The 15811-nt window shown below is 34.8% G+C and overlaps 2 pseudogenes; one reads left to right on the forward strand and one right to left on the reverse strand.

Annotated features, from left to right (window-relative positions):
• Positions 1–5671: 5671 nt before the first annotated feature.
• Positions 5672–7411, reverse strand: LOC145968828 (uncharacterized; annotated as a pseudogene).
• Positions 7412–13631: 6220 nt separating this feature from the next.
• Positions 13632–15488, forward strand: LOC145968646 (uncharacterized; annotated as a pseudogene).
• The last annotated feature ends 323 nt before the right edge of the window (positions 15489–15811 follow it).

Here is a 15811-nt window from a genome sequence, read left to right on the forward strand (position 1 = left end):
TTTCGAACATATTGCTGTCGATTAAAAGGGCGAGTGAAAGAATAAAGGGAAAGATCTATAAAATGAGTCGTCAATTGTCGAAATTTCCGTTACGTTTTCGAAACGCCGTTCGGCCTCCCAAAGTCCGGCCATAAAAACGGGCCAGAAGAACTACAAATATCAGCACTTTCTTATGATCTCGATTTCGTATTGTTATTGTTATCACCGCTATCGAAGAATTATCTGTTATACGTTCCGTTATTTCTAATTGTCGAAGTTATGTTAACATCTGTTATATTTCGCTATTTCAAATTTGCTAATTTATGTCATGATTATTTCTTTCTTGAATTCATTTTTTCTTCTGCTTGTAAGGGCGCTCCGAATTTAATTAAAGGATGACGATTAATTTAACAGACGTTTATTTAATAAGATATATATCAAAATCGTACTCTATCGCTTTTCTACTTTAGACTATTCTCTCGCTTGGTTCGTACTCCTCACTTCGCTTTCGCTCGCTTACGTTTGTCGACGTGTGTCCTCTGTCCCTCAATATATACACATATCCCTACTTTATAACAGCGCGGCTACAGAAATTTCTAGAATTATGTCTATATTTGGTATCGTCCCGTATGATCTTACAGCTTCGGCCATTCTGACCAATTAGTTCGTCCCGAACTAATTTTCATGCCTTACAAAGTCATACAATAAAAAAGATTTGTCCTATACGCATCACAAAATAAATTTCTATTTCGTCAGTCTTATCATATATATATATGTATATATATATATATATATATATATATATATATATATATATATAATACTATCTACATTATAATATTTTACAAATTAAACTAATCGGTATTATCTGGTACTATATCCTTCGAAACTCGAATCCATGGTTTAATTTTGTCGGCAGATAAAATAGTATTATAAGGCTTCTGAGTCAAATTATATCCGGGAATATCGGTAATTACAAATCGGTTTTTCTTTAATATTTTTTTAATTTGATACGGTCCTTTAAATTTGGGTATTAATTTCGAATTTACACCTGGCTTTTGCTGTAGAACTTTAATTAAAATGAAATCTTCTTCCGCATATTTTGTCAGTTTCTTATGACGCTGATCGTATTTAATTTTATTATATTCTTGCACAGCTCCATTCGCTAACCGTGCCGCGTCTCTTATCTGTTTACGCTCCTGTTCGATATTACGATTTATCGCAGTCAAATCCTCAATTAGTTTACATAATTCCTTATCGTTTTTATGTTTTTGATCATAACTGAGTAACAACTTACTAGGAGTAGTATTTATAGATTTATGCAGCGTATTATTTAGAACGAATTGCGCTTTTCCTAATTTTGCCTTCCAATTAGCCGGTTCTTCGCATATTTTCACTAAGGTGGATTTAAGAAATCTATTTACACGTTCCACCTGTCCATTCGCCCAAGGGGACGCTACCGCAGTCAGATTATGTGTTATTCCATTTTCTTTAACAAAATTTTCGAAGTTCTTAGATGTAAACGCTGTTCTTCGATCGCTAATTAATTTTTCGGGAAAATCAAACAAATTGAAAAGAGACGTCAAACATTCTATAGCTTCGTCTGAAGCCGTCGTTTTACAAGGATATAACTAAACATATTTTGTATAAGCATCCACAACAACTAGTACACGTTTAAATTTATCCGCAGTTTCTTCCAAAGGTCCGAAAAAGTCAATGTGTAAACTATACATCGGAGTAGTACCTCTGTCAAAAATTTCCATTTCTCCCTCAGTTTTACCCGCAGTAATAGAGTAACTCAAACATTGAACACAGTTTTCTATATATTGTCGGACACGACCCTTAAGATAAGGAAACCAGTAATGTTCTATTATGCCGTACACAGTTTTATCCGTACCAACGTGGCCCATATCGTCAAGATAAATACGAATAACATTATTAATCATATTTTCCGGTATAATAAACAATTGTTTATCATGATGATTTCGAAAAACCAAACCATTAATTAAACTAAAATACTTGTTTTCTTTAGTTTCTAAATCAATTGCAATTTCTTTAAGTTTTGGATCCATTAACTGTTTGTACATTAATTCATCTTCTACTGAAATCGCGTTAACCATCATTATATTTCCGCTAAGACAGTCTACATGAAGCATTCTTTTAGAAGTGCGATGTATTAATTCAAATTGATAATTTTGAAGAATCAGACTCCAACGAGCAATACGCGGATTAATATTTATTTCTTTCATAGTCAAAACTAAAGAGTTGCAATCGGTTACTATTTTAAATTGAATTCCCTGCAAATATACATGAAACCGTTCTACCGCTCTAACAATCGCCAATGTTTCTAATTCAAAACTATGATAATTTTTTTCCGCATCAGTGGTAGCCTTACTAAAGTATACGCTATAGGTCCATAATAATTATCAGCTTGCCTTTGCAGCAATATTGCTCCGAATCCATGAGTGCTCGCATCGGTATGCAATTCTGTTAACGCTGTCGGATTATAAATACACAATACCGGGGGGGGGGAGACAATTTTTCTTTCAAATTCGCAAATGATTCCTTACACTCGTCATCAAAATTATAAGCAGCATCTTTCTTTAATAATGCCTGCAACGGTTTAGTTTTTAACGCATAATTTTGTTTAAATTTACGAAAATAATTACTTAAGCCCAAAAAACTTTGCAATTCTTTAGCATTCCTTGGCAAAGGGTAATCGAGTATTGCCTGTACATGCCGCTTACACAAAGTGATACCTCTTCCCGTCACTAAATAATCAAAGTATTCAATTTCCGATCTCAAAAACAAGCATTTTGCCAAATTAAGCTCAAGATTATATGTTTTAAGAATAATTAATACTTCCTTTAAAATCTGAAGATTTTCTTGTACATTTTCAGTTGCTATCAATAAATTGTCCATATAGATTAATATTTTATTATTACGAATTAAATCTTTAAAAAGTATAAAATAGAAAAAACAAAAATAATAATAATGATAAATAAAATAATAAATAAAAAAAAGTATAAAATAAAAACAAATAATTTAAAATAATAAAAAAAATTAATAAAAAAAATAATAAAATAAAAACAAGTAAAGAAGTAAATAAACTACAGCTTTTAAAAGAATGAAATAAAAAAAGTTTTCAGAAAAAAAAGTACTCCCGACTGCTGCCAACAAAAAGTATAAGATAAAAAGAAACAAAAAAAGAAACAAAAAAGTAAATAATAAAAAACAAGAATTTAACAAATATTTAATAATAAAAAATGTAAGATTAAAAAAGTTTACAACACGGACCAAGGAGTCTAACATGTACGCGAGTCATTGGGACTTGTCGCGAGACCTAAAGGCGTAATGAAAGTGAAGGTCGGCCCTGGCCGTCGACCGAGGGAGGATGGGCCGCGTCGCGATGCGGCCTCGCACTCCCGGGGCGTCTCGTTCTCAACGCGAGAAGAGGCGCACCCAGAGCGTACACGTTGGGACCCGAAAGATGGTGAACTATGCCTGGTCAGGACGAAGTCAGGGGAAACCCTGATGGAGGTCCGTAGCGATTCTGACGTGCAAATCGATCGTCGGAACTGGGTATAGGGGCGAAAGACTAATCGAACCATCTAGTAGCTGGTTCCCTCCGAAGTTTCCCTCAGGATAGCTGGCACTCGGTGTAAAAGTGTCGGAGTCAGGATTGCTGGTATAATCAACCAGACATACTTTATTTGCAGCATAGTCATAATAATAAATAATACAACAATAACATAACATGAGAAAGAATCTTTTGCATAGCCACATATTATGATTATATAGTATTTCTGCAATCATAGAAGTTTATATATTTGTTGTGTAACCAAGAATCATTGTAGAAATATATAATCATAATTATATGGCTATGCAGAAGATTATTTACTCTTGCATTGTTATATTATTTATGTAAAAGTTTATATATTTGTAGCGTAGTCATAATAATAAATAATACAACAATAATATAACATAATGTGAGAGAGAATCTTCTGCGTAGCCACATAATTATGATTATGATTATATAGTATTTCTGCAATCATAGAAGTTTATATATTTGCTGCATAGCCAAGAATGATTGTAGAAATATCATATAATCATAATTATATGGCTATGCAGAAGATTATTTTCTCTCATTATGTTATATTACATTCTCAGTCAGCAAAGTCTGTTCAAACAGATTTTGTCAATTTCTGCTACAAATTTTTATTGACAGTAAGATTGCAGATTGTATAAAAAATTTGTTATATCAAATAATGATAACAGAATGTCAGCAGAAATGTTACAAAACCTGCTGACATAATTTGATAGCAGAAACTGAACAGGATTTGTTTAAAATTATCATAGCAGATTGGTGGCAGAAATCGAGCAAGATCTGCGCAACACAATTTGATATCAGATTGGTTGCAGAAATCGAGCGGGATCTGCGCAATAAAATTTGATATCAAATTATCGACAGAAATCGAGTAAAGCCAGCAGATATAACTGACGGCAGATTGATGGCAGAAATTTAACAGGATCTGTGAGGCGCAATTTGATAGCAAATTGATAACAAAAATCGAGCAGAATCTGCGCACACAATCTCTGATAGCAGATTGACGGCAGAAACGGAACAGAGTTTGCATGATTCGATAGTTCCTTCATTTACCGCTACGTGAGCCGTACTTTCTTGTAATCTAATTTCTGTCAGAAATATATATAAAGTCGTGAATATGAATAAAAGACTAAAAATATAATAATTATCATTTTAATTTCTATCACTTTAATTTCTGATATCTGATACAAGCAGATGAGATTCAGAATATTAAACTGATTGGAATCAATATGATAAATGGAAAATTATTCATGTACTGCCTATTTGAGGCATAAAGCAAGAATTTAATTCTAAATAAATTACATCTCCAGTTTTACAAGTTACATTTACTTTTATCATTTACTTTATTATTAATTTAATTTAATTAAATTAGTCCTTCGCTATATGAGATATAACTACGATATAACATATATTACATTAACATATATATATTACGATATAACATATGACATATATGTCATTTTAGAAGAAAATTGTAATTAACTTGCCGATAATATTCTTATTTAGCACTTGTAATAATCAATTTTGTTGCATTTATATAATATTAATAAAAGTAAGCGCAAATCTTGTGCAGTTTCTGCTGTCAATTTGCCATCAGGTTGCATGCGCAGATTCTGCTCGGTTTCTGCTGGCAATCTAACATCAAATTGCATCGCGCAGATCCTGCTCGGTTTCTGCCGACAGTTTGTTGACAGGTTATGTTTTACAGACTCTGTCGCCAAAACAAAAGCTTAAGTGGAGGTTCCCGTTCAGAGGCCCAAAAAATGCATGAATTTCAGGATTTTTAAAAAACCCCCGAAAAACAAAATGGCAGCCATTTGAAAAAAAAACCCATTTTTTTCCCTGTTTTTGTTTTGCTTCAACGTTCGAATAAAAAAATTTACAATCAATTTTTGAAATAAAACTCATCGTGAAGGCCCCCCAAATTAAATTTCCTTTCTTTTGAACCACGATTTATTAGAATCGGTTTATCCGTTGAAGCTGTAGAGCGCCCCGCGCGCCAAAAAATGTTGTTTTGAGAAAAACGCGTTTAAAGTTTGACGTTATATAAAATCGTATTTAATGTTTGTTTTTTACAACTTACATTTAATCAGCTATTCCAGGACCATATAGAGGCCCTTCCTCTTCCTCAAAGAAGATGTTTTTCTGGATTTGCGCGTTGATTTTCTCTATTCTGGCATTTTTTACGTGCTCCGAAGTATTTTCCTCCGCCGCCGCCACGCGCCTCTCGTCAGTCTGCACGGCGAAGTTCCTACTGTTGGGCCCGATGACGATCCCTACTGTATTCATAGTCTTCAATACAGACGAATACCCTTCATTGAAGATGCCCGCAGCTATATATGTGGCTATTTTTATAGTTTGAACGCCGCAATGAAGGTGCTTGGGGGCCAGTTTCCATATGCACGCGTTGAAACTTTCATTATCGTTTTGGGTATTTCCACCGGTGCATCTTTGTAATAAGTCGTCACTTGAAAGAGCCTCATACACTGGAAGAATGGCTTTTTTAACAGAATCATGAAGGGCAGGTTCGTGGTGGAAATCAGCGAGTCGACCCGTAGCTTCTGCGATGCGCCACTTGCACCAACTGTTTTCTCCTGCCGGACAGTTTTCATGCTGAGGTTCGTCATCCGTTGAACATTTATGATGAAAAGTTGCCCACACAGCCTTTCTCATTTCCTCGACTGAATCAGGGTGTCTTCTGATGGCAAGGCCATAATATAAAATCAGGTCTTTAATCAATTTGTCGGTCAACTTTCCTGCACCTTTGCCTCCGATCCCTTTATTTTTTTTCTTGACCTCGCGCAGTCGTGTGCCCATCCGCTTCTGCACGTGACCTATGCATTCTTTCTTCTGAACAGTGAGGTCACTATAGAGATCACAATCAAGGAGAGCACGGAAAGTTTTAGTGTCTCCATCGCCGATGTATGTAGCATATTTTACTCCGAGCAACTCTTCTGAGCGAGAAAACATTTCTTTCATGCACTCCACTTCCATTTTACCAGCACTTCCGGAATGATTTATGCTGCAATTTTCTTCGTGAGTGTGGTACCAAGTATCATATTCCGCGGTTTCTTTTTTAGTGGACCAATTGCTGCAGCCTTGACAGAATGAAGATTTGACCACAAAATCTAAAATTTTATGCGTGTATTTCCCAATCAACGTTGCGACGCCGAATAATGAAGTAAAACCTCGTTTCTTCCAGGATCCGTCACCAGATACACTCAAATGCGTTTCTTCATTTCCATTCTCCGCGTTCTTCTGCTTTTCTTCGTCAACCGCTTTTCGTTGAATGATTTCAAATGTGCTCTTCGTTGCCTCAAGTAGATTGCCGATAAATGCGTAATACGTGCTACGTTCAAAGCCGGTAGATAATTCCATCAGCGAACAGAAAATGTTTATCGAACGATCCACGTCCCAAAATCCAAGTCCCAAAATACGCATCACAAACATCAATCGGCGATTTATTTCGTAGGCAGTATTCACTAACGGGCTCGAAGAGACGCGGCGTTGATTCTTGCAGTTGCACTTGAGAAGTAAATTGAAGCCAAGTCCACGTTCACATATGCGACTAAATTGTACATCCCCGTCACATTCTTTACACTTCAGACACTGAGATAAAAAGTTGAAAACAGTTAGAAAATTGAGAATAACGTTATTATGGCCTATATCGATTTCGATGTCATCGTAACTCGCGTCCTTCATTTTCTCGGCTGAAGTGCTAACAAAAGCGCTCTCATTTTCCATTTTCTCTGCATCGTATTTGAATTTCTTCTTTCGTGGCCGATTTGGATGGACATTTCCCTATGATTTCCGCGAGTTCGGCATTTTTCCGACACTTTTACACGATCGACACTTTCACACGATCGACGCACAACTGAGAACACGTTGCTTCAAGAAGAACGATCGCCCAACTGAGAATACGCAGGTATACGAGAATACAATAGGTTGGAATGTATAGAAATTCGACGCGAGGGGCACAAACTTGCTACCTATTGTAGACTCACTATCGGGTATAGAAAAAAGGACTCCCGACAAAGCGCGCTCCGAGCGCGTCGGCTACCTGTTTTCCAGCCGACGGACTGTTCCGATTAACAAGAGTGTAACTCGTAAAATACTTTCGATATCAAAATATCCTTTCATCCACGTATTTTCAACAACATAAGGATGAAAATTAAGCAAAAAAAAATCGATTTTTTCATCGTCATGAACGGGAACCTCCCCTTAATGCGGACACAGATGACTACGGTTCTGGTGTGGGATTCTGATCGAATTTGCTGCCAATCTGCTGCCAACCTGCTAACATTTTGCTTACTGGGTTATTATTATGACTTTGTGTTATATTATATTATTATTATGACTTTGCTGTAAATATAATTATTATTAATAATAGAAAGAGAGAAAAGCTTACCTGTTTAGGAACACTTGCTTCAGATATATTCATATTATCCATGCTGATTTTTTAATTCACAATTTATTATCATTAATCAACAATAATAATTTGACATATAAGGTTATGTCAATTATTATTGCCGCCACTACTTCCAGATGTCTCCAACTATATTATTCCCTATACGGATGCTTAGAACGAATCTTATTGGTGAATCATTTTTGCTTCTTAGTTTTGCTCGCAGCCAATGAGAGAACGTATCGGCGAAATAATATTGTTTTTCCGATTTTTATTAATAGAATAAAAAATGATAATTATATGTTCTAATCCATCCTTGGTTAATAAAAAACTGATGTGCAAAAGATGACACCGAACTATATTATTGTTATCGAGAATAGCGATCAAAACCGATCCGAGCTCGGTGAAACGCATACTCCCTCCATCTTTTTGCCAACCGTAGGTTGGCAGCAGTCGGGAGTAAAAATAATAAGAATACGCTTCTGGAATTCAGCTGGCACTTCAGAAAAACCAAAAAGTAATTTCAAAAATTCATATTGATCCGATGGAGTAGCAAAAGAAAAATATTTAGTATCCTAGTAATATTTAGTATCCTCAGAATGTATTGATATTTGGTGAAATCCATCTTTTAGATCTAATTTCGTGAATACTGTTTTACCGTATAATTTATCTAATTGATCCTCAATGATCGGAAACGGATACTTTTGCGCATGTATACGCTGATTCAGTGGACGCAAGTCTACACACATTCTTTTCTTTCCATTACACTTTGGTACAAGAACTACTCGCGCACAGTACGGAGAAACGCTATGTTTAATTATTTTTCTTATTAACAAATCATCAATTATTTCCTCTAACTCATTTTTTTCTAGTACAGACATTCTTCTAGGGGCATAACGAAAAATGGAATTATCCTTTAAGGCTCCGGAGTAGTCACCGCGGCCATCTTGAAATCGTGACGTCATAAGCGAGAAAGGACACCCATATTTATATTGCGACTGACATCTAAATAAAAACATATTTGAACGAAATAAGACTACCAATCTCTTCAGCACACCTGTAAAAATGGACGGATACTAATCCTTTCCTTTCACAATTTATAAATAGCCGTAAATTGAGTCCGAAATGAAGCCTTGAAAATGCGAAAAAACACGCGATTTGACAGCTGTCGAAAGGAGAGGAAAATGTTACTTTCTAAAGTTTATTCCTTATACAGCTTAGTATCCGTCCATTTTTATAAGTTTCCTTAATACATTGCACACCACAACACTAGCACAAAGCAAATAATTATGAAATGGGACGCAACGTAAATTGGGCTGTCATTACTCGCTTACGAGGCCATTTTTCACGCCTTATAGTTCACCGATTTATAGCAGTGAGGCGCTGCATGAGAATTTTGACATGTGGGTAACGTGTGGGTAATATGTCGATACCATGTAGGTAACGTAGAAATATTTCTACATAATGAGGCCCTTGCACAATGCCAAGCAAGAGAAATAGGAATAGGGAAGAATATAGGAAAGAGAGAGAGGAAAGATATTATTTATTATAATGAAAATAATTAATATTAAAATCTATGACTTCATAAATCTGAGATATTTTATTAATATTATTATTTTATGTATTATTATAATAAAACTTTTATATGTATATATATTTTTTAATATTTTTTAATATTTTAATAAGTATAATTAAAAATAAAAACAGGCCCAGAACCAGGACGAGAGTCTGAGTGACCCATCCTCCCAACGCGTCCTCGTCCTCTCCATCCTCCTCTCCATCCTCCTCTTCCTCCTCTCCATCTTCCACCTCTCCATCCTCCTCTCCAGTCTCCTGTACTGTCTCCTCTCCAGTTTCCTCTCCATCCTCCTCTCCAGTCTCCTCTACTGTCTCCTCTCCATCCTCCTCTTTTCACTCTTGTTGAATAACTATACGAACACAGAAAACGTAGCAATTAAAAAATTAAATTAAATTTACAAAATAGAAATAATTTTAAAACTTTTTGTATATATTTAAAATTTAACATACTTTTTATTTCTTTCCTTTAATTTTGTTCCTCCTCTTTTCTTCTTCTTTTCCTTCTCTTTTCTTTCATTTTCTTTATCTTCGTCTTCATTAGTCGTCTCTTCTTCTACACTCATCTCATTTTCTTCCTCGTCCTTTCTTCTTTCATCTTTTCTTCCACGCTCTTTTTCCAATCTCCTAATTCAATCATGTCGTTTATTAAATGTTTTATTTACAGGACTTTAATTTAAAGAATACTCTAACAAAAAAAAGAAAATAATCTAAAAAGAAAACAATACATGTTACACACACACACACACACACGCACACGCACACGCACGCACGCGCACACACACACACACACACGCACGCACGCACGCACGCACACACACGCACGCACGCACGCACGCACACACACATATATATATAATAATACACAAACCTTTTTTTTCTTATTTCTTGTTCCTTCTCTTCCTTCTTCTTTCTCTCTCTTCTCTCTTCCTCTTTCTTTCTCTCAAGTTCATTCCTTCTTCTATCTTTCTCATCTTTCTTCATCCTTCTCTCATCTTTCATCCTCTCGCCTTCTTTTCTCATCATTTCTCTTTTCTGTCGGCTGGATCTATTTATATAATAAATAAAATTAGTGTATAAATATTACGTCACTGCTTCACGTTATTTTTTATTACAGTATATACTCTGAAAGATTTTCTATTATAATATTGAAAGAATTATAATTATTATCCCAGCAAACAGAATATTACAGCAATATTGCGGCAATATTATAACATTGCAACAATGTCGTGGCAATATTACAACATTGCAGCAATGTTGCTGCAATATTCTGTGTTTGCTGGGATATAATTATTTATTATATTTATTATTCTACTATTTACGTATATATTGCATACTCACATGTTGTTTGCACCAGAGTAAAGCATCGACTGGTTTACACCAGTGATGCCAGAATGCCCACGCACACATACACACACACATACTCGCCGCTTCTCGCCGCCTTCTTCGCTAGTTGTTTGTTTTCGTCGCGTGCGATATCTTATTACATCTTTGTGCGCTAAGTACTTTAACAATCGAGCGATCTAATAGACAGCTCAAGTTTTCGTTACTTTCATAATATTATTGATATTATGGAAACGCGTGAAATTAGTGAGAAAATGTGCGACGAAGATAATGAACGAATTTATGGAAGGAGGCGCAATACAAAAAAGTACCGATTATCATGCAAGCGGCTAAGCAGACGAAAATCGTCAATAAATAAAAGGTAACATTATTTTATTAATAGAAAAGAAAATAGAAAAATTACCGTGCACACTGTTCGTCATATAACCAAAGTAATGAAAGCCAGTGTACATCAATCACGGTAATTAATCTTGGTATCACGGATTTTGATGAACTTTTTTTATAATGTAGTACTGTCAGTACCGTAACTAGGGCGGTACCATCAGTACCCCCGCACCGGGCGCAAACTTTAGATAGAAATGAGCAGTCATTATAATAAAATAAAAAAATAAATAATAAATGTATTTATTTACAACAAATAAATGTTCCTTTTTAGTTGAAAAGTTTGTTTTTTATTATAAATATTTGGCAAGAGAGACGTAAACTGTTAAACTCGCACCGGGCGCAATAAATAAATGTTCTCAAAAACGGTTGAGCGTTTCATCTTTTTGCTACACTGCAGTACTCCTATACTAAAGTACTATACTATAAAAAAAGCTCATTAAATTTATATATATATATATATATATATATATACACAGGGTGTCCCATTTTAAAGGACCCACTCAAATATCTCAGAAACACTGTGTTAAATCGAAAAATGTTTCAAACAAAAGTTGTGTGGCTTCAAGGAGGCCATAAGATGGTACCATTGGTTTGACCTTGAAGAGTCATTTGAAGGTCACGTGAAGGTCACTTCAATTTTTTTAAATGGAACACCCTATATATTTTTGCACATTCTTGTAGCTTATCTCGAGAGCTTTCCAAAACACTATAATTAAGTTAGTTTCCACTAAGTACTTTCCGAGTTATGAGGCTTGAAATCATTTCTTAATTTTACATAAACCGTAAAATATCTTGTAAAATATTCATTTTTCGATTATCTTACCTTAATACTTTTACGGACAAAATAATGAGAGGAATCGATTGGTGTAAAGAAAACACATAATTGTTTCGAATTGATTCCTCTCATTATTTTGTACGTAAAAGTATTAAGGTAAGATTATCGAAAAATGAATATTTTACAAGATATTTTACGGTTTATGTAAAATTAAGAAATGATTTCAAGCCTCATAACTCGGAAAGTACTTAGTGGAAACTAACTTAATTATAGTGTTTTGGAAAGCTCTCGAGATAAGCTACAAGAATGTGCAAAAATATATAGGGCGTTCCATTTAAAAAAATTGAAGTGACCTTCACGTGACCTTCAAATGACTCTTCAAGGTCAAACCAATAGTACCATCTTATGGCCCCCTTGAAGCCACACAACTTTTGTTTGAAACATTTGTCGATTTAACGCAGTGTTTCTGAGATATTTGAGTGGGTCCTTTAAAATGGGACACCCTGTATAACATAACGAAAAAAAGTTTTTTGCGGTAAACACCTAATAATTATATCGCAACATTATATTATGATATAAATTATTATATTGCAATTTAATTATTATAAAAAACCATATGCAAACGTTTTATTGATTTGAGACATTCGCGCATTATTCTCATCAATTCATCTCATTAATTTATAGGAGAAAAGAAAAATTGAAAAAAATAGATATATTGAATAAAGGAATTAATGTATTAAATAAAGAAATAATGCAAGTAGATCAAAATAAGCATACTTTTCAGGATGATGTAATTATGCATGATAATTTAGCTGCAATGGATATCGAAATAAATATAGATGAGGAAAGATTGACACAAGAGCACAATGACACATTAGATAGTGATGAGCTAACTTTTCACGATGATAGAATTATGCATGGCAAATTAGCTGCAATGGGTCTCGAAATAGATACAGACAAGGAAATAACGACACATACATTAAGTGATAATGAATTGGGAAAAATATTAGAGGACAGTGAGACTGAAGAAAGTGGCACTTTAATAACAGATAACAATATAGATGCATACCGCCTAGAAAGTAACAGTATGCCAGGAAAATGTATCGTAGATTTTGTCTATCTTTTTGAACAGTTACATGAAAAATTTGATGACCATAGTCGCGGAATAGAATGTAGTTTTCGTGACTTAATATTTATTGGTGCCCGAGCGTATGGACTAAAAAATAAATTCTTTTTCAAATGCCGAATGTGCAATTTTGAAAGCTTCGTCTGGAGTGAGCCGCCCCCTGACAAAAGTCTACATGTAAATATAGGGGCAGTGGCTGGCGCAATACTAACTGGTACAGGATATACACAGTTACAAGAAAGTTGCGCTGCTATGAATATTAAGTGCATGACAAAAAAAACTTATGAAAAGGCCCATGAAACTGCTGCTGAAGCATTTGCAAAAATTGCAGAAGAAAGCATGAATGCTGCTGCGAATGAAGAACGTGATTTGGCATTACAACGCAATGAAATAATAAATGGAACCACATATAGCAGTAAAAGGTGACGGAAGCTGGATGAAAAGATCATACAGAACAGGACGGTATGATTCTTTATCAGGTGTAGGCACAATAATTGGTGCACGAACAGGCAAAGTACTGCACATGTCTGTAAAAAATAAATATTGTGCAGTTTGTATTACAGCAGAGAAGCTTAAAAAAGAACCTGTAAATCATAAATGTTATAAAAATTGGGGTAGAGATTGTAGTTCAACAAGCATGGAAGCAGAAACGATTGTAGAAGGATTTAAGAGAAGCATAGAAAAGCGCGGACTAATTTATTCCACATTTATAGCAGACGGAGATAGCAGTGTATATAAAAAAATAATACAAGCAAATCCATATCCTAATGTTTTTATAGAAAAAATAGAATGTCGAAATCATTTATTGCGCAACTTGGTATCAAAAATAAAGGAAATAGCAAAGACAAAAGGACGTTTTGGCAAATTAAGAAATGTAATTGGTAATCGGATACTTCGAATTAGAACAGCTGTAACGAAAGCTGTAGAATATCGTTTGGAGGAGGAGAGTACAATGCAAGAAAAAATTAAAGCTCTCAAAATAGATAATGTGGATAATATAATAAATCACGTTTTTGGCGAACATAATGGATGTGCAAGAATAGGATATTTCTGCGATGGATCGCAAAAAGAAAACGAAGAAAATTATATTCCAGAATTAAAAAGATGTGGACTATATGAAAAGCTTCAAAATGCATTAAAATATATAAGTTGGAATGCCAAAAGTTTATTACAAAATAAAGACAGTAATAGAGTAGAAACTTTTAACTCTGTAATAGCAAAATGTACTGGTGGAAAAAGAGTTAATTATAGTCTAAGAGGATCGTATGAAACGCGTTGTAATGCTGCAGCAGTCACATTTAACACTGGCAAGCCTATAAGTCATTTAAGTAATGTTCTGGGAACAAAACCAGGGGAAATAGCAGTGCATTTAGAAGATAAGAAAAAAAACAAGTGCACATGACATGAGAAAACGATCAACACCGCAACGTTACGTAAAACGTACAATATGTGACAAAGATTATGGGCCGCAGGCTGTTAAACCTGATGCAACATCAGCCGAAATTGAATTAAGAAAAGCGCAACACATGCATATGCTACGAGATTGGCAATTAAAGCGAGTAGCAATAGAAGAAGAAACTAAAGAACAAGCAGCAAGCGGCATTTGGCGATATTATCGCACAAAAATAATAACCGCTTCTCACTTTGGACATATATGTAAAATGAGAAAAAGTACTTCTTGCGTGTCAAGAGTTAAATCAATAATATATCCACAACAATTAAATGTGGAATCAGTGGAACACGGGACAAAATACGAGGATATTGCACGCAAAAGTATCGAAAGTGCACTGAATATTAACATTAAACGTTGCGGATTATTTATAGATAAAGAAATACCATTTTTAGGCGCTTCGCCAGATGGATTAATAGGAGATAATGGAATTGTAGAAATAAAATGTCCTTTTGCAGCACGATTTTTAACACCAGAAGATGCGATTGCAGCAAATATGTCGAATCTGCAATCGTTATATAAGAATGGAACAGATAAAGAAATGAAACGCAGTCACGTTTACTATTATCAAATACAAGGACAATTACATATTACACAACGAGAATACTGCATCTTCGCATTATGGACACCATTTGGATTAAAAATGGAACAAATTAAACGTGATGATATTTTCTGGTCAGAAAATATGGTTAATAAACTGGTGCAATTTTATGAAGACTGTGTTTTACCAGAATTACTTGATCCAAGACTGGAAAGAAATATGGCAATTCGTGACCCAGATTATATAATTGAAGCAAAAAGACAAAAAATGATGGAAAAAGAAAAGATGAAGAAATAGATTTACGTGGAAATATTGAAAAAAAGACAGATACACACATAAGCTTGCATTAGAAAAAGGAATAAATATATGACAATGCATTCTGCGCTGGGCGCAGTGATTACTGTCAAAATAATGCATTCTGCGCTGGGCGCAATGATTACTGTCAAAATAATGCATTCTGCGCTGGGCGCAGTGATTACTGTCAAAATAATGCATTCTGCGCTAGGCGCAGTGATTACCGTCAAAATAATGCATTCTGCGCTGGGCGCAGTGAGTATTAATATCAAAATGCATTCTGCGCTGGGCGCAGTTAACCATAGACAAATGAAATGTATGTGCAATTCCG

Source organism: Camponotus vicinus, unplaced genomic scaffold (genome assembly GCF_025532165.1).
Source record: "Camponotus vicinus isolate PSW18456_S1 unplaced genomic scaffold, iyCamVici1.0 SCAF_3, whole genome shotgun sequence".
Taxonomy (NCBI): domain Eukaryota; kingdom Metazoa; phylum Arthropoda; class Insecta; order Hymenoptera; family Formicidae; genus Camponotus; species Camponotus vicinus.